This window comes from Hyla sarda, chromosome 11 (genome assembly GCF_029499605.1).
Source record: "Hyla sarda isolate aHylSar1 chromosome 11, aHylSar1.hap1, whole genome shotgun sequence".
NCBI classification, from domain to species: Eukaryota; Metazoa; Chordata; class Amphibia; order Anura; family Hylidae; genus Hyla; species Hyla sarda.
In genome coordinates, this window is record NC_079199.1 from 75257440 (window position 1) to 75277294 (window position 19855).

A 19855-nucleotide genomic window follows, 5' to 3' on the forward strand; every position below is an offset into this window, starting at 1 on the left:
TTTACCCCTTGCAAAAATTCAAAAATTGGGTCTACAAGAATATGCGAATGTAAAAAATGAAGATTTTGAATTTTCTCCTTCACTTTGCTGCTATTCCTGTGAAACACCTAAAGGGTTAATACACTTACTGAATGTCATTTTGAATACTTTGGGGTGTGTAGTTTTTATAATGGGGTCTTTGATGGGGTATTTCTAATATGAAGACCCTTCAAATCCACTTCAAACCTGAACTGGTCCTTGAAAAATAGCGAGTTTGAACATTTTGTGAAAAATTTCTAAATTGCTGCTGAACTTTGAAGCCCTCTGGTGTCTTCCAAAAGTAAAAACTCATAAATGTTATGATGCAAACATAAAGTGGACATATTGTATATGTGAACCCAAAAATTTTTTATTTTGAATATCCATTTTCCTTACAAGCAGAGAGCTTCAAAGTTAGAAAAATGCAAAATTTTCATTTTTTTCATCAAATTTGGGGATTTTTCACCAAGAAAGGATGCAAGTTACCATAAAATTTTACCACTAAGTTAAAGTAGAATATGTCACGAAAAAACTATCTCGGAATCAGAATGATAACTAAAAGCATTCCAGAGTTATTAATGTTTATAGTGACAGTGGTCAGAATTGCAAAAAATGCTCTGGTCCTTAAGGTGAAAAAGGGCTCGGTCCTTAAGGGGTTAAGGTTTCAAATTATGTGGTATCACTGTGTGCGTAAATGTCTGAACTATTAAAATATGACATTAAGAAAACCGTAAGGTCAGTGTCATTGAATGTGTCATTATTAGAAACAGAAGCCCCCAAAATTTACAAAATAGAATTTATTTGCCCCACAAATATTTATTTTTTTGTTTCACAGTAGATTTTGTGATAACATTTGTGATGTTATTACAAAGTACAGTTAGTGAAGCCAAAAAAGGAGCCTTTTATGAGTTTGTAGGTGTAAAATGTAAAAGGCTATTACAAAGCAAAGAGGAAAAAAATCAAAAATCCCAATGTCCTTAAGGGGGGTTACATTTTATTTTAATAGTTTGGACATTTCCACACGCGGCAATACCAAATATTTTTGTTAATCTAATTTTTTTCACTTGTAAAATGGAAAAGAGGGTTATTTATTATTTCATTGGGGTGGAAGCTTTTTTACTTATATAAACATTTTTTTTTTCCTCTTAACTCCATTGGAGAATATTTATAGCAGTCATTAGATTATGCATAGGCATAGCAGTGATAAGTAATATCGGAGATCTGCTTCTATGGTCTGCCAGAAAAAGATTGCCAAAGTGGGCCAGGAGCAGGTGAGAGGAGATTTGGCTGCCATCTTGACTCATTATACCCCAGAGATTGTGCAGTGGGTGGTCTGATGGTGATATGGTGGCCTCATATTCTCTGTTATGCTTCAGAAGCCGTGATCAGTATTGATCATGGCATCTGAAGGGTTAATATAGGGTATCAGCATGATGGCTGATGTCTGCCATTAGCCGCAGCTCTATAAAGTAAACAGCTACTGCGCTCGATTCATAATCCAGTAGAGACTCAGGACATACATGTACGTCCTGGTGCGCCAAGTACCATGCAGCCAGATTGTACAGTAACATCCTCTGTTCTCTAGGACCTGTGGCCTCCCCAGACATTGTGACTTTTTAATATCCCTTAAAATCTTAGGGCGCCCTAAATCTACCGGTGTTCTTAGTTAAAAAAAATTCTTCCTCCCCCATTCTCGAGATATGAAGGTTTTTGGATCCTCTCTGACTGACAGTGAATCTGTCAGATGAGCATACCCTTCATTACAATACTGTGTTCTGATGCTGCAGTGAGGGGCTGTGATTTACATAGGGGGTGAGCTGGAGCTGATTGTGTGATTTCAGAGTAGGATGTTGTCAGATCTCTTACAGCACCCTGCAAGTGTAAGGGATGACTACTTGAATGTACACAACATGGGCTCTAAACTGCCAAGACCAAAGAATGATTTGTAGTGTAAGGGTCCTGGCACTGTGGAGTCCACGGTTTGTACATTCCAGTGCAGAGCTATTGCTCCTGTTCTGTACACCTGCCAGGACCTGCAGCCTACAATACAAGTCTTTTAGTGCACAGGACTGGGAGCCGGGATCTGGTGCTGCACTCGCTCCTTCTTGGGGAGCTGAAACAACATGGAGGAGCACAACGGATCACAAATCCCCCCTTACCCCATCCTGCAATCACCCTGCTGTGATGCTATCTAGTCCCCCACTACTTTACCTACTTCCTACTTAAGGGAAACACTCTTCCCCCTAGTGTCGAGGCTCAGACAATCAGATTCAAGAAGAGCTTGTCTCAGAATTAGGTAGATAGAGCTGATGGAGACCAGATGACAGGGAGTCAGGTACATAAATATATGAGGAAGAGAGCGCATGCTCTTGAAACGCGTATGACAAGGGAGGGTGTCGGTTTTACCGTGGAAAGTTTGTTTGTCGGATTCGGACCAAAATAAAGCTGCAACTTTTTATCCAAGTGCTGGATCAGTTTCTACTTTCTTCGTTGACATAAATATATGTTTTGTTTTACTTTCATGTCACCCCTAACAATATATAAAGTTTTTTTTAGCATCTGGATAACCCCTTAAAGGGGTATTCCGGGATTTTTTTTTATTTGACTATGCTACAGGGGCTGTAAAGTTAGTGTAGTTCATAATACATAGGTTTTCTTATTTGATTTATTTTTAAACAGCATACAAAATGACTGTTGTCTCAGATTTTTCCCAGGTTGCAATCACTAGTCAGCTGATGACAGGGAGCCTGTCTGCTTCAATGGCTTGAGCAATCGCTTGGTGGGAGTGAGCTCAATCTGCAACTAATGCAACAGCTGTAGGCACCCTGATTGAAAACACAGGTCTTTTGAATGGATGCAGCTCATTTATGTTTTAATGGGTCGGGTGGCTGATGTGTGGGAGGGAGGAAAATGGAATTATAGGATTTGTAGGCAAAGAAGAAAACTCAAACAGGAAATACCAGTTCACAAAAAGCTAGCCACAGTGTTATGGTAATCTCACAACATAGCCATTTAGCCCCAAGACAAGCGCAGATCCTTCCTAAGCATGTCCATTACTGTCTGGCAGGTACGTCCTAAAATCACCTTATGGTGGATAACCCCTTTAATTCTTTTAGAATGCTGTGCATTTTCATTTCTTGTGGTTCTCCTTTTATTTTCTATATTAAATCTCCATATTCTGAGCCCTATAACCATACCTCCCAACCATCTCAGATCCGGCAGGACATTCCCGCTATTGGCCCCCACATGTCCCGCATTTAACTGTAAATGCCTCTTAATGAGGCGTCTGTAGTTAAATGCGGTGCTCGGTGGAAGGTTTGACAGAGCCATTGGCTCCTCACCCAGTCAATCATTCTTGTGCTCGCTGGCTCAAGTTAGCCAGAGAACACAAGAGGCCAGGCTGAGCTCTTCCTCTGCGCTTCTGCGAACGAGTGACTTCATCAGATGCCGAAGCGCAGAGGAAGAGAAAGGAAGAGCCCATGCTAAGGAAGCCCCCGCCGCCGGAGCCGCTGGGAAGAGGGTAAAAGAGTCGCAGAAGGTAAGCATCCAGGAGGGGGAGGGGAAGGGCACTGCTACTGACTACCATGTGGGGGAAACTGTCTGGTACCATGAATGGCTTCCAGAGGAATGTGTTTCCCAACCAGGGTGCCTCCAGCTGTGCAAAACTACAACTCCCAGCATGCCCAGACAGCCAAAGGCTGTCCATGCATGCTGGGAGTTGTAGTTTTGCAACAGCTGGAGGCACCCTGGTTGGGAAACACTGATCTAGGAGCACAAAGTCTGAGCTAAACTTGCAGGCCATAATATTGGTCAATGTATAGAATATTTCTTCGAAGCTAGATGGCTAAAGCTGATGAATAAGGGGAAAGAATTCTGCATCTTTATGCCACAATCTCATCATGTCATACTGAGGAGCGCCTAAGGTCCTGGCAAATGCCCACCTACAGCTCCATGCATATGTTGAGGCCAGTTGGTGCAACACCTGATGGTAGTGGTGTAAGTGCAATCTTTAAAAGTTATCCTCTATATATAGGGTAGGAGACAGGGCTGCCATCAGAGATTTCTGGCCCCCTTACACAGGTAAAGGCCGGGATTCGCTTCAACCTAGTGGCCTGTGCCTGAGTCTGCCCCCAGGGCCACCCCCCCCCCCCAATTGATTTTTCTAATTATGCATTTTTAATTAGATTACAGCAGAGGGTAGTGCAGTAAAACACTGTGCTGCAAAGTATGTAACTGTGCCACACTCTGCTATAATCAAATATACCCTATTCTGAATACTGTAAAACTGCCCTAAAAATTTGTGAATATTCCCACATACTGGGGGAGATTTATGAAAACCTGTGAGAGGAAAAGTGGAGAAGTTGTCCATAGCAACCAATCAGGTGGCTTTTTTAACCTGTTGGGGACCACGGGCGTATGGGTACGCCCTTGAGTCCTGGTACTTAATCTGTTGGGGACGAAGGGCGTATGCATACGCCCTTGCATCCTGTTACTTAACCCCTTAAGGACCGAGCCCTTTTTCACCTTAAGGACCGGAGCGTTTTTTGCAATTCTGACCACTGTCACTTTAAACATTAATAACTCTGGAATGCTTTTAGTTATCATTCTGATTCCGAGATTGTTTTTTCGTGACATATTCTACTTTAACTTAGTGGTAAAATTTTATGGTAACTTGCATCCTTTCTTGGTGAAAAATCACCAAATTTGATGAAAAAAATGAAAATTTTGCATTTTTCTAACTTTGAAGCTCTCTGCTTGTAAGGAAAATGGATATTCAAAATATATTTTTTTTGGGTTCACATATACAATATGTCTACTTTATGTTTGCATCATAAAATTTATGAGTTTTTACTTTTGGAAGACACCAGAGGGCTTCAAAGTTCAGCAGCAATTTTGAAATTTTTGACAAAATTTTCAAACTCGCTATTTTTCATGGACCAGTTCACGTTTGAAGTGGATTTGAAGGGCCTTCATATTAGAAATGCCCCATAAAAGACCCCATTATAAAAACTACACCCCCCAAAGTATTCAAAATGACATTCAGTAAGTGTATTAACCCTTTAGGTGTTTCACAGGAATAGCAGCAAAGTGAAGGAGAAAATTCAAAATCTTCATTTTTTACACTCGCATTTTCTTGTAGACCCAATTTTTGAATTTTTGAAAGGGGTAAAAAGGAGAAAATTTTTACTTGTATTTGAAACCCAATTTCTCTCGAGTAAGCACATACCTCATATGTCTATGTTAATTGTTCAGCGGGCGCAGTAGAGGGCTCAGAAGGGAAGGAGCGTCAAATGGTTTTTGCGGGGGCATGTCACCTTTAGGAAGCCCCTATGGTGCCAGAACAGCAAAAAAACACACATGGCATACCATTTTGGAAACTAGACTCCTCAGGGAACGTAACAAGGGGTAAAGTGAACCTTAATACCCCACAGGTGTTTCACGACTTTAGCATATGTAAAAAAATATATATTTTTTTTACCTAAAATGCTTGGTTTCCCAAAAATTTAACATTTTTAAAAAGTGTAATAGCAGAAAATACCCCCCAAAATTTGAAACCCAATTTCTCCCGATTCAGAAAACACCCCATATGGGGGTGAAAATTGCTCTGCTGGCGCACTACAGGTCTCAGAAGAGAAGGAGTCACATTTGGCTTTTTGAAAGCAAATTTTGCTCTGGGGGCATGTCGCATTTAGGAAGCCCCTATGGTACCAGAACAGCAAAAAAAAAACACATGGCATACCATTTTGGAAACTAGACCCCTCGGGGAACGTAACAAGGGGTAATGTGAACCTTAATACCCTACAGGTGTTTCACGACTTTTGCATATGTAAAAAAATTTTTTTATTTTTTACCTAATATGCTTGGTTTCCCAAAATGTTAACATTTTTAAAAAGGGTAATAGCAGGAAATACCCCCCAAAATTTGAAGCCCAATTTCTCCCGATTCAGAAAACACCCCATATGGGGGTGAAAAGTGCTCTGCTGGCGCACTACAGGTCTCAGAAGAGAAGGAGTCACATTTGGCTTTTTGAAAGCAAATTTTGCTCTGGGGGCATGCCGCATTTAGGAAGCCCAAATGGTGCCAGAACAGCAAAAAAAAAACACATGGCATACCATTTTGGAAACTAGACCCCTCGGGGAACGTAACAAGGGGTAATGTGAACCTTAATACCCTACAGGTGTTTCACGACTTTTGCATATGTGAACATTTTTTATTTTTTTTTACCTAAAATGCTTGGTTTCCCAAAATTTTTACATTTTTAAAAAGGGTAATAGCAGAAAACACCCCCCAAAATTTGAAGCCCAATTTCTCCTGATTCAGAAAACACCCCATATGGGGGTGAAAAGTGCTCTGCTGGCGCACTACAGGTCTCAGAAGAGAAGGAGTCACGTTTGGCTTTTTGAAAGCAAATTTTGCTCTGGGGGCATGCCGCATTTAGGAAGCCCCTATGGTGCCAGGACAGCAAAAAAAAAACACATGGCATACCATTTTGGAAACTAGACCCCCTCGGGGAACGTAACAAGGGGTTAAGTGAACCTTTATACCCCACAGGTGTTTTATGACTTTTGTATATGTAAAAAAAAAAATTTTTTTTTTACCTAAAATGCTTGTTTTCCCAAAAATTTTACATTTTTAAAAAGGGTAATAGCAAAAAATACCCCACAAAATTTGAAGCCCAATTTCTCCCGAGTACGGCGATACCCCATATGTGGCCCTAAACTGTTGCCTTGAAATACGACAGGGCTCCAAAGTGAGAGTGCCATGCGCATTTGAGGCCTAAATTAGGGATTGCATAGGGGTGGACATAGGGGTATTCTACGCCAGTGATTCCCAAACAGGGGGCCTCCAGCTGTTGTAAAACTCCCAGCATGCCTGGACAGTCAGTGGCTATCTGGCAATACTGGGAGTAGTTGTTTTGCAACAGCTGGAGGCTCCGTTCTGGAAACAGTGGCGTACCAGACGTTTTTCCTTTTTATTGGGGAGGGGAGGGGGGCTGTGTAGGGGTATGTGTATATGTAGTGTTTTTTACTTTTTATTTTATTTTGTGGTAGTGTAGTGTAGTGTTTTTAGGGTACAGTCACACGAGCGGGGGTTCACAGTAGTTTCTCGCTGGCAGTTTGAGCTGCGGCAGAAAATTTGACGCAGCTCAAACTTGCAGCCGGATACTTACTGTAATCCTCCGCCCATGTGAGTGTACCCTGTACGTTCACATTGGGGGGGGGGAACATCCAGCTGTTGCAAAACTACAACTCCCAGCATGGACGGTCTATCAGTGCATGCTGGGAGTTGTAGTTTTGCAACCGCTGGAGGCTCCGTTTTGGAAACAGTGACGTACCAGACGTTTTTCATTTTTATTGGGGAGGGGAGGGGGGCTGTGTAGGGGTATGTGTATATGTAGTGTTTTTTACTTTTTATTTTATTTTGTGTTAGTGTAGTGTAGTGTTTTTAGGGTACAGTCGCATGGGCGGGGGGTTCACAGTAGTTTCTCGCTGGCAGTTTGAGCTGCGACAGAAAATTTGCCGCAGCTCAAACTTGCAGCCGGATACTTACTGTAATCCTCCGCCCATGTGAGTGTACCCTGTACATTCACATTGGGGGGGGGAACATCCAGCTGTTGCAAAACTACAACTCCCAGCATGTACGGTCTATCAGTGCATGCTGGGAGTTGTAGTTTTGCAACAGCTGGAGACACACAGGTTGTGAAACACCGAGTTTGGTAACAAACTCAGTGTTTTGCAACCAGTGTGCCTTCAGCTGTTGCAAAAGCTACAACCCCCAGCATGTACGGACAGCGGAAGGGCATGCTGGGTCTTGTAGTTATGCAACAGCCGGAGGCATACTACATTGGCTGGGGATGCTGGGGATTGTAGTTATGCAACAGCTGGAGACACACTGGTTTACTACTTAACTCAGTGTGCCTTCAGCAGTTGCAAAACTACAACTCTCAGCAGTCACCGACAGCCAACGGGCATGCTGGGAGTTGTAGTTATGCAACCACCAGATGCACCACTACAACTCCCAGCATGCACTTTAGCTGATTGTGCAAGCTGGGAGTTGTAGTTACACAACAGCTGAAGGTACACTTTTTCATAGAAAGAATGTGCCTTCAGCTGTTGCAAAACTACAAGTCCCAGCATGCCCATAAGGGCATGCTGGGAGTTGTGGTGGTCTGCCTCCTGCTGTTGCATAACTACAGCTCCCAGCATGCCCTTGTTGCATGCTGGGAGCTGTTGCTAAGCAACAGCAGGAGGCTGTCACTCACCTCCAACGATCCAGCAGCACAGGTCAGTCCCTCGTCGTCTCCGCCGCCGCCGCTGCTCCTGGGGCCCCGATCCCAACAGGGGCGCCGGGGATCGGGGTCCCCAGCACCGGGGGTCGTCTTCCCGCACCCGCTCACGTCCTCCGGAAGAGGGGCGGAGCGGGTTGCGGGAGTGACACCCGCAGCAGGCGCCCTGATTCGTCGGCCGGTAATCCGGCCGACGAATCAGGGCGATCGTGAGGTGGCACCAGTGCCACCTCACCCCTGCTGGCAATGGCTGTTCGGGGCCGTCTCTGACGGCCCCGATCAGCCAGTAATTCCGGGTCATCGGGTCACTGGAGACCCGATTGACCCGGAATCTGCCGCAGATCGCTGGACTGAATTGTCCAGCGATCTGCGGCAATCGCCGACATGGGGGGACATAATGACCCCCCTGGGCGATATGCCGGGATGCCTGCTGAACGATTTCAGCAGGCATCCGGCTCCCCTCCGGCTAGCGGTGGGGGCCGGAAATGCTCAGGGCGTATCCATACGCCCTCGGTCCTTAAGGACTTGGAAACGGGGGCGTATGGATACGCCCTATGTCCTTAAGGGGTTAAGGACAAAGGGTGTATGCATACGCCCTTGCGTCCTGGTACTTAAGGACAAAGGGCGTATCTATACGCCTGTGGGAATTTTGGTCCCTGCCGTGCGCCGGGTGGGGACCAGACCGGGGTGACTGCTGATATCAATCAGCAGGCACCCCGTGCAAATGCCCAGGGGGGTCATTAGACCCCCCCCCCCATGTCGGCAATCGGCGCAAATCGCAAGTGAATTCACACTTGCGATTTGCGCCGATTCCGGGTCATACAGGTCTATGGTGACTAAGACACCTGCGATCCCCCTGAAGTGATAGGAGTGAGGTGGCAGGGGTGCCACCCCTCCTATCCCTGCTATTGGTGGTCACCAATATTGGTGGCGACCACCAATAGCAGATCGGGGGCGGGGGGGTTAACTTTCGTTTTCCCCGTCCTGCCCACCCACAATAAGCGGCGCAGAACGGAGAAACCGGCGGGGACCGGCGCCGAAGATCCACTTACCGATCCGGAGGCTGCGGGCGACGGTGATCGGAGATGTCGTGCGGCAGAAGAGGACGGCTCCCTGGATCCTACGGAAGCCGGTAAGTTGCCTAGCAACATCTGGAGGGCTACAGTCTGAGACCATTATACAGTGGTCTCTAACCTGTAGCCCTCCAGATGTTGCAAAACTACAACTCCCAGCATGCCCAGACAGCTGTTTGGGCATGCTGGAATATCTAGTTTTGCAACAGCTGGAGGACTGAAGTTTGAGACCATTATACAGTGGTCTCTAAACTGTATCCCTCCAGATCTTGCAAAACTACAACTCCTAGCATTCCCAAACAGCTGTTTGCTGTCTGGGCATGCTGGGATTTGTAGTTTTGCAACATCTGGAGGGTCACAGTTTGGAGCTCACTGTGCAGTGTTCTATAAACTGTAGCACTCCAGATGTTGCAAAACTGCAAATCCCAGTATGCCCAAACAGCAAACAGCTGTCTCAGCATGCCGGAAGTTGTAGTTAAGTACCTCCAGCTGTTGCATAACTACATCTCCCAGCATGCTCTTCGGTGATCAGTACATGCTGGGGAGTTGTAGTTTTGCAACAGCTGGAGGCACACTGGTTGGAAAATCCTGAGTTAGGTAACAAAACCTAACTGAAGGTTTTCCAATCAGTGTGCCTCCAGCTGTTAAAAAAATACAACTCCCAGCATGCACGGTCTGTCAGTACATGCTGGGAGTTGTAGTTTAGAAACAGCTGGAGGTTTGCCCCCCCCCCCCCCATGTGAACGTACAGGGTACATGGGCAGGTTTACAGTAAGTTTCCTGCTTCAAGTTTGGGCTGCGGCAAATTTTTCGCCGCAGCGCAAACTCCTAGCGGGAACTCACAGTAACACGCCAGTGCGAATGTACCCTAAAAACACTACACTATACTACCACATAATAAAGGGTAAAACACTACATATACACCCCCTTACACTGCCCCCCCCCAATAAAAATGTAAAACGTATTGTACGGCAGTGTTTCCAAAACGGAGCCTCCAGCTGTTGCAAAACAACAACTCCCAGCATTTCTGGACAGCCACTGACTGTCCAGGCATGCTGGGAGTTTAGCAACAGCTAGAGGCACCCTGTTTGGGAATCACTGGCGTAGAATACCCCTATGTCCACCCCTATGCAATCCCTAATTTAGTACTCAAATGCGCATGGAGCTCTCTCATTTTGGAGCCCTGTCGTATTTCAAGGAAACAGTTTAGTGCCACATATGGGGTATTTCCGTACTCGGGAGAAATTGCACTACAAATTTTGGGGGTCTTTTTCTCCTTTTACCCCTTATGAAAAGGAAAAGTTGGGGGTTACACCAGCCTGTTAGTGTAAAAAAAAAAAGAAAATTTACACTAACATGCTGGTGTTGCCCCATACTTTTTATTTTCACAAGCAGTAAAAGGAAAAAAAGACCCCCAAAATTTGTAACGCAATTTCTCCTGAGTACGGAAATACCTCATATGTGGGGCGTAAAGTGCTCTGCGGGTGCACGACAAGGCTCAGGATTGAGAGCGCACTATGTACATTTGAGGCCTAAATTGGTGATTTGCACAGGGGTGGCTGATTTTACAGCTGTTCTGACATAAACGCAAAAAAATAAATACCAACATGTGACCCCATTTTGGAAACTACACTCCTCACGGAACGTGACAAGGGGTATAGTGAGCCTTAACACCCCACAGGTGTTTGCCAAATTTTCCTGAAAATTGGATGGGAAAAAGGAAAAAAATAATTTTTTCACTAAAATGCTGGTGTTACCTTAAATTTTTCATGTTCACAAGAGAAAATAGGAAAAAAGCCCCACAAAATTTGTAACCCCATTTCTTCTGAGTAAGAAAATACCCCATAGGTGGATGTAAAGTGCTCTGCGGCAAACTACAATGCTCAGAAGAGAAGGAGCACCATTGGGATTTTGAAGAGAAAATTTGTCTGGAATTGAAGGCAACGTGTTTACAAAGCCCCCATAGTGCCAGGACAATGGACCCCCCCCCACATGTGACCCCATTTTGGAAACTAAACCCCTCACGTAATGTATTAAGGGGTGCAGTGAGCATTTACGCCCCACAGGTGTCTGACAGATTTTTGGAACAGTGGTCTGTGAAAATGAAAAATTTTATTTTTCATTTGCACAGCCCACTGTTCCAAAGATCTGTCAAACGCCAGTGGGGTGTAAATACTCACTGCACCCCTTATTAAATTCTGTGAGGGGTGTAGTTTCCAAAATGGGGTCACATGTGGGGGGGTCCACCGTTCTGGCACCACGGGGGGCTTGTAAACGCACACGGCCCCTGACTACCATTCCAAACAAATTCTCTTTCCAAAAGCTCAATGGCGCTCCTTCTCTTCTGAGCATTGTAGTTCGCCAGCAGAGCATTTTACGTCCTAACGTAGGGTATTTCCATACTCAGAAGAGATGGGGTTACAAATTTTGGGGGGCATTTTCTCCCATTACCCTTTGTAAAAATGGTAAATTTGGGGAAAAAACTGCACTTTAGTGAAAATTTTTTTTTTTTTTCATTTACACATCCGATTTTAACGAAAAGTCGTCAAACACCTGTGGGATGTTAAGGCTAACTGGACCCCTTGTTACGTGCCTTGAGGGGTAAAGTTTCCAAAATGGTATGCCATGTGGGGTTTTCTGCTGTTCTGGCACCATAGGGGCTTTCTAAATATGACATGCCCCCAAAAACCATTTCAGCAAAATTCACTTTCCAAAATCCCATTGTCGCTCCTTCCCTTCTGAGCCCTCTACTGCGCCTGCCGAACACTTGACATACACATATGAGGTATTTCCTTACTCGAGAGAAATTGGGTTACAAATTTTGTGGGGCTTTTTCTCCTATTACCACTTGTAAAAATTCAAAAACTGAGTCTACAAGAACATGCCACTGTAAAAAATGAAGATTTTGAATTTTCTCCTACACTTTGCTGCTATTCCTGTGAAACACCTAAAGGGTTAACACACTTACTGAATGTCATTTTGGAAACGTTGAGGGGTGCAGTTTTTATAATTGGGTCATTTATGGGGTATTTCTAATATGAAGGCCCTTCAAATCCACTTCAAAACTGAACTGGTCCCTGAAAAATTCGGATTTTGAAAATTTTGCGAAAAATTGGAAAATTGCTGCTGAACTTTGAAGCCCTCTGATGTCTTCCAAAAGTAAAAACATGTCAACTTTATGATGAAAATATAAAGTAGACATATTGTATATGCGAATCAATATATAATGTATTTGGAATGTCTATTTTCCTTACAAGCAGAGAGCTTCAAAGTTAGAAAAATGCAAAATGTTCAAATTTGTCATAAAATTTTCAAATTTTTCACCAAGAAATTATGCAAGTATCGACGAAAATTTACCACTACCATGAAGTAGAATATGTCACGTAAAAACAAATTTATAAGTAAAAGCATCCCAGAGTTATTAATGCTTAAAGTGACAGTGGTCAGGGGGGGGGTTAAGGACCAAGGGCGTACCTGTACGCCTGTGAGAATTTCGACCCCTGCCTCTAGCCAGACGGGGATCGGAACGGGATGCCTGCTGAAATCATTCAGCAGGCATCCTGTGCAAATGCCTGGGGGGTCCTTAGACCCCCCATGTCGGCTATCGCCGCAAATCGCCAATCAATTCAGATCGTCGATTTGCGGCGATTCCGGGCTGATCGGGTCTTTGATGACCCGAAAGCCCGGAAAATAGGGATGATCGGAGCTGTCAGAGACAGCCCCGATCATCCTAAAGGATAGGAGCGAGGTGGCAGGGGTGCCACCTCCTCCTATCCCCTGCGATTGGCCGGTCAGGACTGACCGGCGAATCGCAGGGGCGGGGGTGAAAGTTAATTCCCCCCGCTCTGCCCGCCCCTGGATGTCGGGGCAGAGCGGGGAAAGATGGCGGCAAAGTGCGGGGGCAGTGGATGCAGCGGGGAATGCCGGCGCCGGTTACCTGGGTTCACGCGGGGGCCAGGGACGATGGACCAGTGGTTGACAGGAGACGGCAGGCAAGTGGAGGCAGGCAAGTGGCGGCAATGTCCCAGATGCAGCAGTGAAGATTGCCGTAAAGTGATCTTCACTGTTGCTTCTAGGAGTTTCAAAACTACAACTTCCAGCCTTTGGCTGTCTGGGCATGCTGGGAGTTGTAGTTTTGCGACCACTGTCCTTCCAGAGGTTGCAAAACTACAACTCTCAGCATGCACAGACTGTCCAGGCATACTGGGAGTTGTAGTTCTGTAACATCTGGCCCTTCAGATGTTTAAGAACTACAACTCCCATCATGCCTGGGCAGTCTCAGCATGCTGGAAGTTGTAGTTTTGCAACATCTGGAAGGGCACTGTTTGGAGACCACTATACAGTGGTGTCCAAACTGTAGCGCTCCAGATGTCAATTCAAAGCATGCCAAGACTGTCCATGCATGCTAGGAGTTGTAGTTCGGCAACATCTGGCCCTTCAGATGTTGCCAAACTACAACTCCCAGCATGCCTGGGCAGTCTGGGCATGCTTGGAGTTGAAGTCTTGCAACATCTGGAGGGATATAGTTTGGAGACCACTACATAGTGGTCTCCAAATTGTTCTCCTCCAGTTCTTGCATAACTACAGCCCCCATATACACATACACAGCCCACACACACACATACACAGCCCCCATATTCACATACACAGCCCCCACACAAACATACACAGCCCCCATATACACATACACAGCCCCCTATACTCATACACAGCCCCATATACACATACACAGCCCCCATATTCACATACACAGCCCCCACACAAACACACACAGCCCCCATATACACATACACAGCCCCCATATACACATACACAGCCCCCACTCACACATACACAGCCCCATATACTCATACACAGCCCCCATCTACACATCCCCCCAAACACACACATACACAGCCCCCACACACACATACACAGCCCCCATATACACATACACAGCCCCCACACACACATACACAGCCCACACACACACATACACAGCCCCATATACTCATACATAGCCCCCATAAACACATACACAGCCCCCACATACACAGCCCCCATACACACATACACAGCCCCCACACACACATACACAGCCCCATACACATATACACTGCCCCATACACATATACACTGCCCCATACACATATACACTGCCCCATACACATACACTGCCCCCATACACATACACTGCCATACCAAAACAGAACAAAACCCCATACCGCGACTGAATAAAAACGCTATACCAGAACAGAAACATACCACCATACCGTGACTGAATAACACTGCCATACCAAAACAGAACAATATCGCCATACCGTGACTAAATAACAATGCCATACCAAAACACAACAATACTGCCATACCTTGACTAACACTGCAATAACATACCGTGACTGAAGATGCAGTAGATATTTCTCACACATGCACGTTTTATATATTTATATATATATATATATATATATATATATATATATATATATATATACATACATACACACACACACACACACACACACACACACACACACACATCAGCGTTTCCCAACCAGGGTGCCTCCAGCTGTTGCAAATCTACAACTCCCAGCATGCCCAATTGCAGTTTTACAACAGCTAGAGGCACCCTGAGAAACATTGGTCTATGTGTGTGTCTGTGTGTGTAAATATCAGTGTTTCCCAACCAGTGTGCCTACAGCTGTTGCAAAACTACAACTCCCACCATGCCCAATTGCAGTTTTGCAACTGCTTGGGGCACCCTGAGAAACAATGGTGTGTATATGTGTGTGTATATATATATATATATATATATATATATATGAATCACCGTGAAAATTCTAGCACAGGACGACTTCTAGTGCGGTGCAAAGTGTCCCCCAGTATGCCACACTGGATCCCCATAAAACTTCCTCCTCTAGGAAACAGCACCCAACACGAAGTCCAGGTATTATGCAGGCTACAAGGTTTTTATTTGCATCAGAGCATAAAGTGCGATGTTTCGGCTAGCAAGCCTTTTTCAAGCATTGCTTGTAGTCTGCATAATACCTGGACTTCGTGTTGGGTGCTGTTTCCTAGAGGAGGACGTTTTATGTGTGTGTGTGTGTATATATATTTATATATATATATATATATATATATATATATATATACACATACATACATACACAGAAAATCTGCAGCACTCCAGGCCCAATAATTAAGATTCTACCATATGTGACTGAACTTGCATCCCCATCTCAAAGAGGCAGCGCCACAGAAGATCACAACTTTTTTCCTGCACCTTTCTCATAGTGAGGAGAATACACAATGACATCAGTGACTACAGGTGACGTCTTCTCTATAGTGAGGAGAATACACAATGACATCAGTGACTACAGGTGACGTCTTCTCTATAGTCTTCCCTTATCTAATTCAGATGGTACATACCAGTGGGTCCAGCTAAATCTTCTCTCTGCAGAACTTGATGCCCAGATGGCATTGGTTCATTACTTTGTCAGCGGAGTCTGATCCTCTATATGAAAATGATAATTAATATAATGCTGCCAAACACGGACTTCTCTGAAAATAATACTACCACACACTTTATCCTCTGAATAGAATACAATCGCACACTGTACCCTCAAGATATATAATACTACTACACACTGTGCTCTCTGAATATAATACTACTGAACACTGTGCTCTCTGAATATAATACTACTGAACACTGCGCTCTCTGAATATAATACTACTGAACACTGCGCTCTCTGAAAATAAACCTGCCACACACTGTACTCTCTGAATATAATACTACTGAACACTGCACTCTCTGAAAATAAACCTGCCACACACTGTACTCTCTGAATGTAATACTACTGCACACTGTGCTCTCTGAATATAAACCTGGCACACACTGTACTCTCTGAATATAATACTACTGCACACTGTGCTCTCTGAATATAAACCTGGCACACACTGTACTCTCTGAATATAATACTACTGCACACTCTGCTCTCTGAATATGATACTACTGCACACTGCACTCTCTGAATATGATACTACTGCACACTGTGCTCTCTGAATATAAACCTGGCACACACTGCACTCTCTGAATATTAAACTACTGCACACTCTGCTCTCTGAATATGGTACTACTGCACACTGCACTCTCTGAATATGATACTACTGCACACTGCGCTCTCTCAATATAATACTACTGCACACTGCGCTCTCTGAATATAAACCTGGCACACACTGTACTCTCTGAATATAATACTACTGCACACTGCACTCTCTGAATATGATACTACTGCACACTGCGCTCTCTGAATATAAACCTGGCACACACTGTACTCTCTGAATATAATACTACTGCACACTGCGCTCTCTGAATATAAACCTGGCACACACTGTACTTTCTGAATATAATACTACTGCACACTCTGCTCTCTGAATATGATACTACTGCACACTGCACTCTCTGAATATGATACTACTGCACACTCTGCTCTCTGAATATAAACCTGGCACACACTGCACTCTCTGAATATTAAACTACTGCACACTCTGCTCTCTGAATATGGTACTACTGCACACTGCACTCTCTGAATATGATACTACTGCACACTGCGCTCTCTGAATATAATACTACTGCACACTGTGCTCTCTGAATATAAACCTGGCACAAACTGTACTCTCTGAATATAATACTACTGCACACTCTGCTCTCTGAATATGGTACTACTGCACACTGCACTCTCTGAATATGATACTACTGCACACTCTGCTCTCTGAATATGATACTACTGCACACTGCGCTCTCTGAATATGATACTACTGCACACTGTGCTCTCTGAATATAATACTACTGCACACTGCGCTCTCTGAATATGATACTGCTGCACACTGCGCTCTCTGAATATGATACTACTGCACACTGCGCTCTCTGAATATGATACTACTGCACACTGCACTCTCTGAATATGATACTACTGCACATTGTACCCTCTGAATGGTACTACTGCACAATGTACCTTTGGAATATAATAATACCACACACTATACCCTCTGAGTATAATACTGCCACAGATTGTATCCCCTATATATAACACTACCACACACTGCGCTCTCTGAATATGATACTACTGCACATTGTACCCTCTGAATATGATACTACCACACAATGTACCTTTGGAATATAATAATACCACACACTATACCCTCTGAGTATAATACTGCCACAGATTGTATCCTCTATATATAACACTACCACACACTGCACTCTCTGAATATGATACTATTACATACTGCGCCTCTGAATATAACCTTGTCATACATTAAACCTTATATGATACACCATACCTCACCCTCACATATAGTGATAATGCCTCCTGACCTGTGCAGGGGTAATACGCACAGTGATGTCACAGTACAGCGATGAAACACCCAATAATGTCACAATACAGGGATAATATATACAGTGATGTCACAGTGCAGGGATAATACACACAGTGATGTCACCGTACAGAGATAATACACACAGTGATGTCACAGTACAGCGATGAAACACCCAATAATGTAACAATACAGGGATAATATATACAGTGATGTCACAATACAGGGATAATACAAACAGTGATGTCACAGTACATGGATTATACACACAGTGATGTCACAGTACAGGGATAATACACACGATGATGTCACAGTACAGGGATAATACACACAGCAACATCACAGTACAGGGATAATACACACAGCAATATCACAGTACAGGGATAATACACACAGTGATGTCACCGTACAGAGATAATACACACAGTGATGTCACAGTACAGGGATAATACAAACGATGATGTCACAGTACAGGGATAATACACACAGTGATGTCACAGTACAGTGATAATGCACACAGTGATGTCACAGTACAGTGATAATGCGCACAGTGATGTTACAGTACAGTGATAATGCACACAGTGATGTCACAGTACAGGGATAATACACACAGTGATGTCACAGTACAGGGATAATACACACAGTGATGTCACCGTACAGAGATAATACACACATTGAGGTCACAGTACAGGGATAATACACACGATGATGTCACAGTAGAGGGATAATACACACAGTGATGTCACAGTACAGTATAATGCACACAGTTATGTCACAGTACAGTGATAATGCACACAGTGATGTCACAGTGCAGGGATAATACAAACAGTGATGTCACAGTACAGGGATAATACACACAGTGATGTCACAGTGCAAGGATAATACACACATTGGGGGAGATTTATCAAAACCTGTGCAAAGGAAAAGTTGACCAGTTGCCCATAGCAACCAATCAAATCGCTTCTTTCATTTTGCAGAGGCCTTGTTAAAAATGAAAGAAGCGATCTGATTGGTTGCTATGGGCAACTGGGCAACTTTTCCTCTGCACAGGTTTTGATAAATCTCCCCCATTGAGGTCACAGTACAGGGATAATACACATGATGATGTCACAGTACAGGGATAATACACACAGTGATGTCACAGTACAGGGAAACTGCACACAGTGATGTCACAGTACAGGGATAATACACACAGTGATGTCATAGTACAGGGAAACTGCACTCAGTGATGTCACAGTACAGGGATAATACACACAGTCATGTCACAGTACAGGGAAACTGCACACAGTGATGTCACAGTACAGGGATAATACACACAGTGATGTCACCATACAGAGATAATACACACAGTGATGTCACAGTACAGGGATAATACACACATTGATGTCACCATACAGAGATAATACACACAGTGATGTCATAGTAGAGGGATATACACAGTACAGGGTTAGAACTCACAATGGGGTGAGGATTGGCAGGGGTCAGGGCACAGTATTTATAGTGTTACCTATGTAACCTGCCTGTCATGCCATCATCCACTGTTCACCTGCACTCTGGTCCTTCCTCTGACCCCAGCAGGCCTCCGTATGAGTCTATGATCACATGACCAGCAGGGGAGGAGCTGAGCTGGAGGTTGAGATCGCTGTGTGTATGGCAGTGTTTCCCAAGCAGGTGCATACAGATATAGCAAAACTACAACTCCCAGCATATCCAGACAGCTTTTGGCTATCTGGGCATGCTGGGAGCTGTGGTTTTCAACAGCTGGATGCGCACTGCTTGGGAAACACTGCTATAGGAAGGCAGTGAAGGGGTCCATATGTGTACACATAGGACACAACAGAGCAGGTATATTTCCCCTCCCCTGGATCTCCACTGATGGCAGGAGCGGCTCACAGTTGGGGGCCTGGCTGTATGAGTCATCTGTGACTGTGGGGACTCATAATGATGCGCACAGTCCTGAAGCCGCCGGCCACCGCGGTGCCTGTCACAGGAGGGGGGGGAGGGGTGTTCAGCGGTCGGGATTGCTGCCCCCATGAAAAGTGCCTTATAGGAAAAACCGTCCCTGGCTGCAGCGCAGTGGACCCGTGGGGCTAAAGGGCTAGCTGCTTTGGGCCCCCAGGAATGC

The 19855-nt window shown here is 44.5% G+C and overlaps 1 protein-coding gene across 2 annotated transcripts in view; it reads right to left on the reverse strand.

Moving 5' to 3' along the window:
- LOC130295855 (uncharacterized) overlaps nucleotides 1-19613 on the reverse strand; it is a 315525-nt gene extending 295912 nt beyond the window's left edge. For both annotated transcript variants that reach the window (XM_056547098.1, XM_056547095.1), the window contains exons 1-2: nucleotides 19238-19613; nucleotides 15784-15868 (exon numbers count right to left, since the gene is read on the reverse strand). The gene's annotated coding sequence lies outside the window, so the exon portion shown is untranslated. The remainder of the gene's footprint in view (nucleotides 1-15783; nucleotides 15869-19237) is intronic.
- Between the last annotated feature and the right edge of the window lie 242 nt (nucleotides 19614-19855).